We start from the raw sequence: 11744 nt of genomic DNA, 5'->3' as shown, positions 1-11744 counted from the left end.
ACAACATAAACTATACCCACTGTATAATACATTTTCGTTATAAAACAAGCCTATGTGCCTAATAATGCAAAATTAATACAGTTAGTTAAAAAAACTTGGTAAATAGAAAATAAAGTAAAAATACCAAAATGAAAATACATTGATATGATTCTAACTCATACGAGAGATTATTCATTGTCACTTTCTATAACCCTCTCACAGTCTGTGCCTTAATATAGAATCGGAATCACATCCTTCTCTGGTATCTCTTAAAGAATGTCTTTCCTGGGGCAACACCTGTGATCCTGAACCGCTTAGTTGTGCAGTTTTCAGCCGTCCTTGTCGCCTTCACTGACAACGTCCTCTTCTTTCTTCTCTCCTTGTTATTACATCCACGGTAATTGCTGTCTCAGAATTGAATATATCGCTATAGAACTCTGACAAATTGTATGGATATAGTTATTTATTTCCTTAAGATATTTCCACATCCAAAATTTTATTTCATACGTAAAGGCAGACGAAAATCTAATTGTGAAGGGGGATTGCAATGTGGTCGTAGGGGAAGGTGAGGGTAGGGGAGAATACTGGCTTGGTACTAGGAATGGGAGGGAAGGAAGACTAACTGAGTTCTGCAATAAATTACAGATGGCAACAGTGAATACTCTGTTCAAGAATCACAAAGGGAAGAGGTATATTTGCAAGCGACCAGGAGACACGGGAAGATATCAGTTAGACTACATCATGATCAGGTAGAGATTCCGAAATCCATTATTGGATTGCAAGATGTACCCAGGAGCAGATATAGATTTGGATTACAATTTAGTGGGAAAGAGTAGCTTGAAGTTTAAGAGACAAATCAGGAAGAATCACTGCGCAATGAAGTGGTATACGGAAGCGCTAAGCAATGAAGGAATACGTTTGAAGTTCTGTGGGGTTATAGATACAGTAATAAGGAATAGCTCAGTATTCATTTCAGTTGGACTAGAATGAACAAGTCCAAACGTGCAATCACAGAGGTTGGCAAGAAAATCATAGGTATAATAAAGGTAACTGCGAAGAAACCATGGGTAACAAAGGAAGTATTTCAGCTGATCGATGAAAGAAGAAAGTAGAAACATGTTCAGGGAAATACAGGAATTAGGAATGAAATAAATAAGAAGTGCAGGGAACCTACGGCGAAATGACAGCAGGACAAATGTGAAGAAATCGGAAAAGAAATGATGGTAGGAACGTCTGACTTAGCATATATATATATATAAAGTCAAAATAACCTTCGTTGAAATTAAAAGCAAGGGTAGCAACATTAAGAGTCCAATGGGAATTGCACTGTCAAACGCAGAAGAGAGAAAGGATAGATGTAAAGACTACATTGAAGGACCCTATAAGGGGAAAGACTTTTCTCATGACATTATAGAAGGAATCGATATAGAAGGGATAGGAGATCCAGCTTTAGAGTCAGAATTTAAAAGAGCATTGGAAGACTTAAGTTTGAGAGGCAGAAGGGGCAGGTAACATTCCGTCAGAATTTCTAAAATCATTCAGGTAACTGGCAACAACGCGACTATTCACGTTGGTGTATAGAAGTGTCTGGCAACGTACCATCTGCCTCACGGAAAAATATCATCCACACAATTCCGAAGACTACAAGAGTCAGAAGTGCGAGAACTATCGCATAACTAGCTTAACAGTTCTTGCATTCAAGTTTCCGACAAGAATAATATACAGAAGAATGAAAAAGAAAATTGATGTGTTAGATGACGATCAGCTTGCGTTAGGAAAAGCAAAGGCCCCAGAGAGACAGTTTGATGATTCACTAGCTGCTGAAACCAAGATTAAAGATAAATCAAGGCATGTCCATAAGATTTGTCGACCTGGAAAAAGTGTTCGTCAGTGGCAAATGGTGCAAGATGTTCGAAATTCTGAGAAAAGCAGGGATAAGCTATAGGTAAAGACGGGTGAAACACAACAGGCACAATAGCCAAGATGGAATAATAGGAGTGGTAGACCACGTGATAATTGCTCGGATTTCAAAGGATGTAAACAGGGATGTAGTCTTTCGCCTTTACTGTTCCATCTGTTCATGGCGGAAATAAAAGGAGGTTTCAAGAGTAGAATTAAATTTCATGTTGAAAGGATACCAATGTTAAGAGTCGCTGACGTCATTGTTGCCCTCAGTGAAAGTGAAGAAGAATTACAGGATCTGCTAAATGTAACTAACAGTCTAATGAGTACAGAATATGGTCTGAGATTAAAACGAAGTAAGACTAAGGTAATGAGAAGTAACAGAAATGAGAACAGCGGGAAACTTAATATCAGGACTGGTTATCACGAGAAAAATGACGTTAAGGACTTCTCCTACCTAGGCAGAAAAATAACACATGAAGGACGGAGCAAGGAAGACATAAAAATGCAGACTAGCACTGAAAAATAGGGCAGTCATGATCAAGAGAAATCTCCTGGTACCAAACATAGAACTTAATTTGAGGAAGAAATTTCTGAAGATGTAGTTTGAAGCGCAGCATTGGATGGTAGTGAAACATGGACTGTGGGAAACCAGGAAAAGAAGAGAATCGATGTATTTGAGATGTGGTGTAACCTCCCCACAAAATTTTTTAAGAAAGGACGATACTAATTAGAAATGCTGATGGACATTGCTCTATGCGTAACCTGCCCACAATGAAATGTACTGACAATGGCAACAAAAATGTGAAATTCGCAATCTGACTCAAATATAAATTCCTCATGAAAAATTAAAGTCCATTCAGTGATAAGAAAATTTAATTAAATCGAAATATCGGTCTTTGGCCCTGTGTAAAACAATCAGAATTAAAGTCTTACCTCGGAATAAATGGATGTCACATATCTGCTCTTGTTGTTGCGCACCGCTTGGAGGAACTGCATTGCAAATAATAATATTCTGTTTTTTTTTTTTTTTATTCTAGTGAAATTTTTCTTCAAAAAAAGTGGAATGAAATGGGAAGTGCAACGAGATCTCTAGTTCAATAAAAAATTAAATTTTTGAAAAAATGCTTTTGAAATAAAAATTATTATTGGGGAACTTGTTGGAGAATAATTACAATAAATAAATTTTTACATTATCTAATAATTATATTAATTAATGGTATACCTTATTCACCATCTTGACCAGTGTTGCCGACCGCCTACATCACACAACCGCACTGGGCTGCTACTACTGACCGACCGCTCTGCATGACGACTAAACCGAGCTACAGACTCGCAACGACTGAACTGACAGACTCGCAACGACAGACTGTACTGCACTGGCCTACAGCTACTAACAGACTGAGCAACGACTACTGACAGACAGAGAACCGCTCGCAACACTCGCGCGGTCAAGCGCATACTCTCTGGTCACAGATGCTACAATGCCTCGCCATCGCTGCTGCGTTACATACGTGTTTCATAACCCTCCACTGGGGGGGCAAAAATTTGGCAGCGATGGTGAGTCATTTGGACTTGCCAATCGCGGCAAAATTTTTCTTTAACTAACAAAATTCTACAACTTACAGAATATTTAAATGTTGTGCACACGCACTAAGTACAAAATATTATCAGACAAAGACAAATGTGAATACTAAACATAGTAGCAAATCAGAAAAAAGTATATACAAATTTTTTTGACAGATAAAGTGCACAGGCACTGAAAAAATTCTTTAGCATATGCAGAACAAATAAACAGACTGGCAAGAATAATTAGATGTAGTACATAAAGTAAATGTTGTGCACACGCACTAAGTACAAAATATATCAGACAAAGACAAAATGTGAGTACAAAACATAGTAGCAAATCAGAAAAGTATATACAAATTATTTGACAGATAACAAAGTGCACAGGCACTGAAAAAATTCTTTAGCATATTCAGAACAAATAAACAGACTGGCAAAAAATATTATGTTGACAAGTGCACATGCACTGAAAAAATGTCTTTAGCATTTTCACAACAAATAAACATAATGGCAAAAAAAAAAAAAATCATGTCCAAAGTGCACATGCACTGAAAAATGTCTTTAGCATTTTCACAACAAATAAACATAATGGCAAACATCATGTCGACCAGTGACATAAGTGTACTCGCACTGGAGTTTAGCGAATCGAAAAAATGTATAACCTATGAACATAAATGATGTTACCAAAAAAATTTTTTCTTTATGTGACAAGAATCAGGATAGGAAAGGGAAGGATTGCATCATGGTTGTAGCACTTTAGATTGCACACAGCTGCTCTGAAAGTCCATATCTTTCCACAGAAGTACAACACCAAGTGACACAACTTGAAGTTCTTTTCCCATCAGAATTTATCAGTGTAGCAAAGACACTGAACTGTCGTAGTAATGTTCCATGTTTTCATTTTGGCAGTACATTAGGTACACCAAACAGTGGGACCATAATAACGTCTTCATTGCTCACGGTGGTGGACAGCATGTCGTGTCAACACCACACTCTTACAAGGCACACCAACGTAGAATTAGTGCAAAACCAAAGATAGTGCTCCATGATCACTAGGATAAACAGGACAAATGGACATTGCAGTAATTCAGGGTAGTCAGCTTATGAGGTGAAGGACATCAAGTCACATAATATTGACAATTACAGTCTTCATGAGTAGTTTGTGGCATTCATAGCCTAGTTATTGAACATTTCTGTACCAAGTATGTAGTATTACAGAAAAATGTTCATTAATTGTTTTACATAGAATCAGTAATCTTCTTTTCCTAGTTACAAAGCATTATTAAATAATCGCATTCTTTTCCAGTTACAGAGTATAATTAAGAATCATTAGCCTTTTCCTAATTACAGTTAATTAATCATTTGTCATTAATTAATCATTTGTCTAATTACAGTTAATTAATCATTTGTCGTTAATTAATCATTTGTCTAATTACAGTTAATTAATTAATCATTTGTAGCCTTAATTAATTACAAAGCATTATTAAACAGTCACATTCTTTTCTGGTTACAAAGTATCAACATTGGAAACAAGAGCTAATCAATGGCATAATTAATCACAATTCGTGGAGTGACATTAATTATTGGCACTCAGTGGCCAGCAAGTATTGAATAGAATCATCATTCAGTATTATTCAGATTATTACGAAGTCATTATTAAAAATCAGTTAATTACAGTCAAATCATTAATAATCACAGGCATTATAAGTGGTAACATTACAATAAACAGTGTTCCTCCTTCAGTAGTATTCAGACCATTACAAAGTCATTATTAAAATCAGTTAATTACAGTCAAATCATTAATAATCACAGGCATTATACGTAGTATCATTACACTAAACAGTGGCAGTTATTAGCTAGTGACAAAGCATCATTTTGAATATAGTCTCATTAAGAGGTCATTACTCAAGTGACATGCTATTCAGAGTTGATCAGTATTATTCAGAATTTTCTCAAACTGGTATCACTATTTGGGACTGTTAATACATTTTATATTTTTTTTTCTTTTTTTTTTTTTTTTTTTGTTAGCAATGCATTGCGTTGGGATCGATAATTAATTGCTGAAACATAACACTATTTGTTTTTGACCTATTGCAACAAATGAGGATAGGTAACGTCATTCGTCATGAGTCAGCTGTAGCAAGATTATGTAACAAGGCAGTACATGTGATCACATTTATAAATGATAAACACAAATGGGTAAAAAATATAAAAATGCAAGTACTAGAACAGGTATAATAAGTAACAGGTTTAGTAAGTATCATGAAAAGCTTCTCCTGGAAAAAATACAAAAACGGATTATTGACCTGAAAGAAGAAACGCACACTATGCTGAAAAGTAGTGAACTTCGAATTAACAGGTAGTGAAATGTGTATAAAAATGTGTTTCATAGCTGTCCTTTCCAAAACTTTCAGTCATCCTACTATGCAATGTAACACCTGCTGTCAAAGCAAACTGCAACAAATACCTAAATAACTACGTAGCATAAATACATAACTTCAACATTATCCTCATCTGTAAAGAAAAAAACTTCATTATCCATATCATCATAACTTCACCATTATCATCACCTGGAAAGAAAAACTTCATTATTCATAATACCATATCCTTCATCATTATTCATCAGTACTCATTATCATCTGCAAAAAATCACTTCGTTACTCATTACATAACTATTTCTTATCTCTAGCATATTTCATCACTAAAACTAAGATGTGTAGTTCTCTCTGACAGCCTGCATCAATCACCTTGTATTCTGAAAGAAAAATTAGTTAAGACTGCTATTCTGTGATGAGTATAGTATATTCTTGTTAATGTTTGTTAATCCTGATCCATTTACTCTTCCTCATAAAGTTATTGCATCTCCTTTCGTTTATTCCGTAGGTGAAATTCCCATTTATGGTAAATTTATTTCTTAGAATCATCATTCCTTTCTGAAATTGATGAACAAAGATTAATGTCCTGCATTTAAATCATATACCCACTAGATAATGACTGGTTTATGGTAACATAATTAACCCTACAGCATAACATGACAGAAAACGTAATATGTCAAAAACATTGACAGTGTTCAAAAACAAAAATATACACAGAATAATACAATGCAGTAGCAAAAAAAATGTTAAACATTCACGATCTTGAGGTGTCATATGGCAACAAAAAATGTCAAAGTCGACTGGTGTGTGTTATATCTTAACTATTTCATAGTGCATACAAACAAAACTGGAGTACAGTCATATACAAAAAAAAAATGGAAAATGTGCACGGTCTGATGTGTAACGACAAGAAAAGCGACCTGCTAACCTTACCTTGCCGGGCACTTGCCAAGAAAAAATACGATAATCATCAATAAGTAGTCACATAAATATAATTGCTGAAATAGTCATAAATGTGTAAATTCATCTGGAAAAATATGCACGGTCTGATGTGTAACGACAAGAAAAGCGACCTGCTAACCTTACCTTGCCGGGCACTTGCCAAGAAAAAAAACACGATAATCATCAATAAGTAGTCACATAAATATAATTGCAAAAATAGTCATAAATGTGTAAATTCATCTGGAAAAATATGCACGGTCTGATGTGTAACGACAAGAAGAGCGACCTGCTAACCTTACCTTGCCGGGCACTTGCCAAGAAAAAAATACGATAATCATCAATAAGTAGTCACGTGAAATAATTGCTTTAGTAAATGGCATCATAGTGTGTTGAATCATACAGTGGTTTCACTCAATAAACGGTTTAATGTTTGAGATATGGTGATTGCCTTTCGATTTTCTGGTTCTCAAAGTTTCGACGTGTACAACATTGGGGTGAGGGATGCTGCGAATCCGATACGGACCTGCGTATAGAAGTTCAAATTTACTGCACTTACCTTTTAATTTGCTGGATAAATAGTGTGTACGTACTAGTATCTTCTGTCCAACGTGAAAGTCGCGGCGTGTACAAACCTGTTTTTGCTGTCTTCTCCGGCGCTCTGCGGCACGTTTGATGTTGTTCAGCGCAATGTCAATTATTTCGTGGTGTCGTAGGCGACGACTTTTGGGAAATTCTATTAATTCTTTAATTTTGTTCGGTGGTTCAACGTTTTTCAGTATAACAGTCGGAGTTAGCATAGTGGATTCATTTGGAATGGAATTAATTACATCTTGGAATGAGAGTATGTGTGTATCCCAATCAATATGTCTTTTGTGGCAGTATATTCTACACAGTTTACCAATTTCTTTCATTAATCTTTCACAGGGATTCGAAGAAGCGTGGTACTTGGATATATAAATCGGAGAAATGTTTCTAGCTCGTAACATGCGTGTCCATACACTACTACGAAATTGTGATCCATTGTCGGAAATTACTTTCATTACATGCCCTACATGAGATAGAAAATGTTTTATAAATGCTTTCGAAACAGTTTTAGCAGTAGCTTTGCGTAACGGAGTGAAAGTAACAAATTTTGAAGTGAGCTCAACAGCGACAAAAATGTAGCAAAAACCTCTGTTAGTTCTCGGAATCGGACCAAAAATATCTACTGCGGCCATGTGTCTTAATTTAACAGGTATAATGGGATATAAAGGAGGAATATGTGAAGTGGTGTCTGATTTAGCTTTCTGGCAAATTTTACAAGACGCTAGAACTCGTCGTATACGTTTTTCCATGTTAGTAAAATAACAGTTCTGTCTCAGTATAAGAAAACATTTTCGTGTTCCGTAATGTGCGTAACTTAAATGAGTGTACCAAATTAATTTATTAACCAGTTCGTCAGGAATGCATAATAACCAGCTGTTGCTGTCAGGATGAGAGCGGCGAAACAGAATGTCATTACTTACAGTGTAATGGTTTCTAATCGTAACATTATTCCTATCTTGCCAAAGCTGTTTAATTTCTTTCCACACGTTGTCTTTATTTTGCTCCTTTGCTATGTCCTGTAATGACGATGAAATAAAGTTTTCAAAAGCAACTTGCTGAATGTACATGACACTGAAATTTGTTTTGCAGAAGTTGGTTGCTACGTCTTGCTGATTGTTGCCGAGAGAACGCGATAGTGCGTCTGCTATAACATTTTGTGTACCGGGAATGTGAACTATTGTAAAATTAAATTCCTGTAAATATAGTTTCCATCTACTTAATCTATCGTGAGTGAATTTAGCTGAAAGCAAAAATTGTATAGCTCTGTGGTCTGTGTAAACAGTGGTGTGTCTGCCATAAAGAAAATGCCTAAATCTCGTGAAAGCCCATACAACACATAATGTTTCAAGTTCTGTAACAGAATAATTTCGCTCAGCAGGTGACAAAATGCGGCTTGCAAATGCGATGTTTTTAATTACTGTGGAACCATTTTCTTCTATTTCCTGGAAAATGTGTACGCCTAAAGCGGTGTTGGAACTGTCGGTAGCAATGGAAAAATTTCTGGTAAGATCTGGGTGCGATAAAAGTGGAGCATTCAACAGAGCATGTTTCAGGTTCATGAATTCAGAGTGTGCTTGCTTATCCCAAGACCAAATAGTGTTTTTACCCGTTAATTGGCATAGTCTAGGCGTGTCTAAAGCAGAATGGTGAATAAATTTACGAAAAAAGTTAATTAATCCCAAAAAACTGCGTAATTGTTTCTTCGTCGTAGGAACACTAATGTCACGTAGAGCCTGAAGTTTTTCTGGATCAGGCGCAATGCCTTCTGCTGAAATTACGTGTCCAAGAAATTTTATGGAAGTTTTGCCAAAATGCGATTTACTGAGGTTAACTGTAAGTCCTTGTGCATGGAAAGTTTGTAACAGTTGTTCAAGAATCATATTGTGTTCAGACCAGTTAGCTTCTGCGATAAGAATATCGTCTACATACGTCGTAATTCTGTCTTTAAGTTCTGTCGGAAGTATTGTGTTCAAACCGCGAATAAAAGCTGCAGAAGAAATAGTTAAGCCGAATGGTAGTTTGCAAAATTGATAACAGTCACCGAAACAGAGAAAAGCTGTGTATTTTCTGCAGTTCGGATGAAGTTGAATTTGCCAAAATCCCGATTTTAAATCTAGTGTAGAATAAATAGCAGTACCGTGAAATTTTTGTAAAAGTTCCTCTAATGTCTGTGGTCGGTCTGTTTCATTAATAATAATGTCATTAATGCGACGTGAATCAAGTACAAGGCGAAGTGAGCCATCTTTTTTCTTAACAATATGTAGCGGGTTTATGTACGGACTAACTGCTGGTTCAATAATTCCCTGATCAAGCATATCTTGCAGCTCTTTTTTAACCTGTTCTCTGTGAATATATGGAATGGGATAATGCTTTGCTTTAAATGTGTCGTGCGGTTTGACTTGAAATTCATACATAAAGCCGGACATAGTACCAGGAATGTTGTCAAAAACTGGCGCTTGCTGTAAAAGAATTTTGTGTAATTGCGTTCGTTCGTCGTCTGTAGTTGCACTGCTCTCTTTAACCTTATCAGAAATTAACTGCATAACGTCGTAGTCAGCTTCGTCTGGAGTATTATAGTTATGTACGTACGTATCCGTGAACAATGTGAGATTACAGTCTATGTTACGTGTTGCGGAAATGACCTCTGTGCGGTTAATTGTTTGTTCTTCCGTAGATAAAGAGTGCTGAAACTCTAAAGCCAATTGTACATTTTCATCCTTTAGCATTAAATAAGAATTCTGAAAGTCGATAACTGCGTCGTGTTGTACCAGAAAATTCGTACCTAAAATAATGTCTGTTGTCAATAAAGGCACAATCCAAAAATTAGAGTGAAAAGTATGACCTCCAATACAAAATGATAAATGCGTCTGTAATTTAACGTCTACACCTTTACTCGATACTGCTCCTTTCACTTTTGTTTTGCCTAAAGGTAACGTCGGATAAGTATTCTCTTTGTTGCACTCGTTGAAAGTCTCCTCATTAATTACTGATATAGGTGATCCGGAATCGATTACCGCTGAAAATTTCGATGAACCAATTTTAATTTCGATAACAGGATGTGAAATGGTTTTCTGAATAACTGGTCTTTCCTGTAAAAGAGTGTCTCTGATGTCGTCAAAAGTAATTACATTTTCGTGAACAACATTTTGCGTGTCTAAGGTAGTGCTTGTGTTATTAGAAGATGCGTCCTGTGCAGTATTTAGTCAGATTCTATCTGACGTGTTATTATTATTAGGAGGATTCTGTGGCATTTCGACTATTTGAACTGTTCTATTACTTCTTCCAGACGTGTTACGCTCTGGATGGTACCTACTGTCGGGTTCATTCATGACAATATGTTCTTGCGTATGATTTTGCTGTTGGTATGACCGACTGTTGTTAGATGTTCGCTGAAAATTGTCCTCATTATTTTTACGTCTGTCGTAATAGTCACTCCTATACGGCGCATTACGATAGGAATTGAAATACTGTCTTCTTTGTACGTAGTTGTTTCCTTGCTGACGTACGTTACTATTTGTTGTACCAGGGGCTATACGTCCACGCGGCGAAACATTAAAGCCTGGTTGACTTTGTGTATTCCATTGTTGGTTAGGTATGTTAACCGGCTGGTTTTGATGTTGTTGTTGTGAAACATCTCTATTGTTACTAAAGTGTTGTTCCTGTTGCTGAAAATTTTGACGGTATTGATAATTCGAATTTTGCCTGTTATTAAAGTTTTGGTAATTGTCGTTCCTAAAACGTCTGTTATCTTTCCGACTGGAATTACGTCCCTGATCATAATTGTAGTACTGTTGTTGACCTTGGTTGTTACCCAAAAAGTTTTTGTTTACAAAAGAATAATCAGATTGCTGTACTTCCAAGAGCTGTAAAAGATCTCTGAATGCTGAAATGTTTTCTTTTTGCTGGCCCGTTAGAAGTGACACTCGTAAAGACCGTGGTAATTTAGAGATGCATAGTTGGATAAGTGCGGATTCACTGTACGGTTCACTTAGGTACTGGTTTTGTTGTACCATATGCTCAAAAAATTGCGTTACACTGGGAAAATTTGAGTTCTCGTAGTTTGGCAAACTAATTAGTTGGTCTTTAATTCCGCGCTGTGTCGTCTTCGACCAGTACGCTGACAGAAAAGCATTCTGAAATTCCTCTACCGAGTAACACTGTCTCGCGATCGGTCTCATACGAGTTGCCGGTTCGCCTTCCAAAAAACTGCAAATAAATTCAAGTTTATGTGTTACAGGCCAAGTCGGTGGAAGAGCAAAACTAAACTGTTGAATCCAATCCAGTGGGTGAATCTGCGTTCTATCGTTTTTGAAAACCTTAAACTTTCTCACTGACAGAAAATGTTTGTAGTCGAAGTTATCATCTCTGCATGATGGAACAGGTTCAGGATCGTAA

This window comes from Schistocerca piceifrons, chromosome 2 (assembly GCF_021461385.2).
Source record: "Schistocerca piceifrons isolate TAMUIC-IGC-003096 chromosome 2, iqSchPice1.1, whole genome shotgun sequence".
Taxonomy (NCBI): Eukaryota; Metazoa; Arthropoda; class Insecta; order Orthoptera; family Acrididae; genus Schistocerca; species Schistocerca piceifrons.
Note: the sequence above shows the minus strand (reverse complement) of the source record.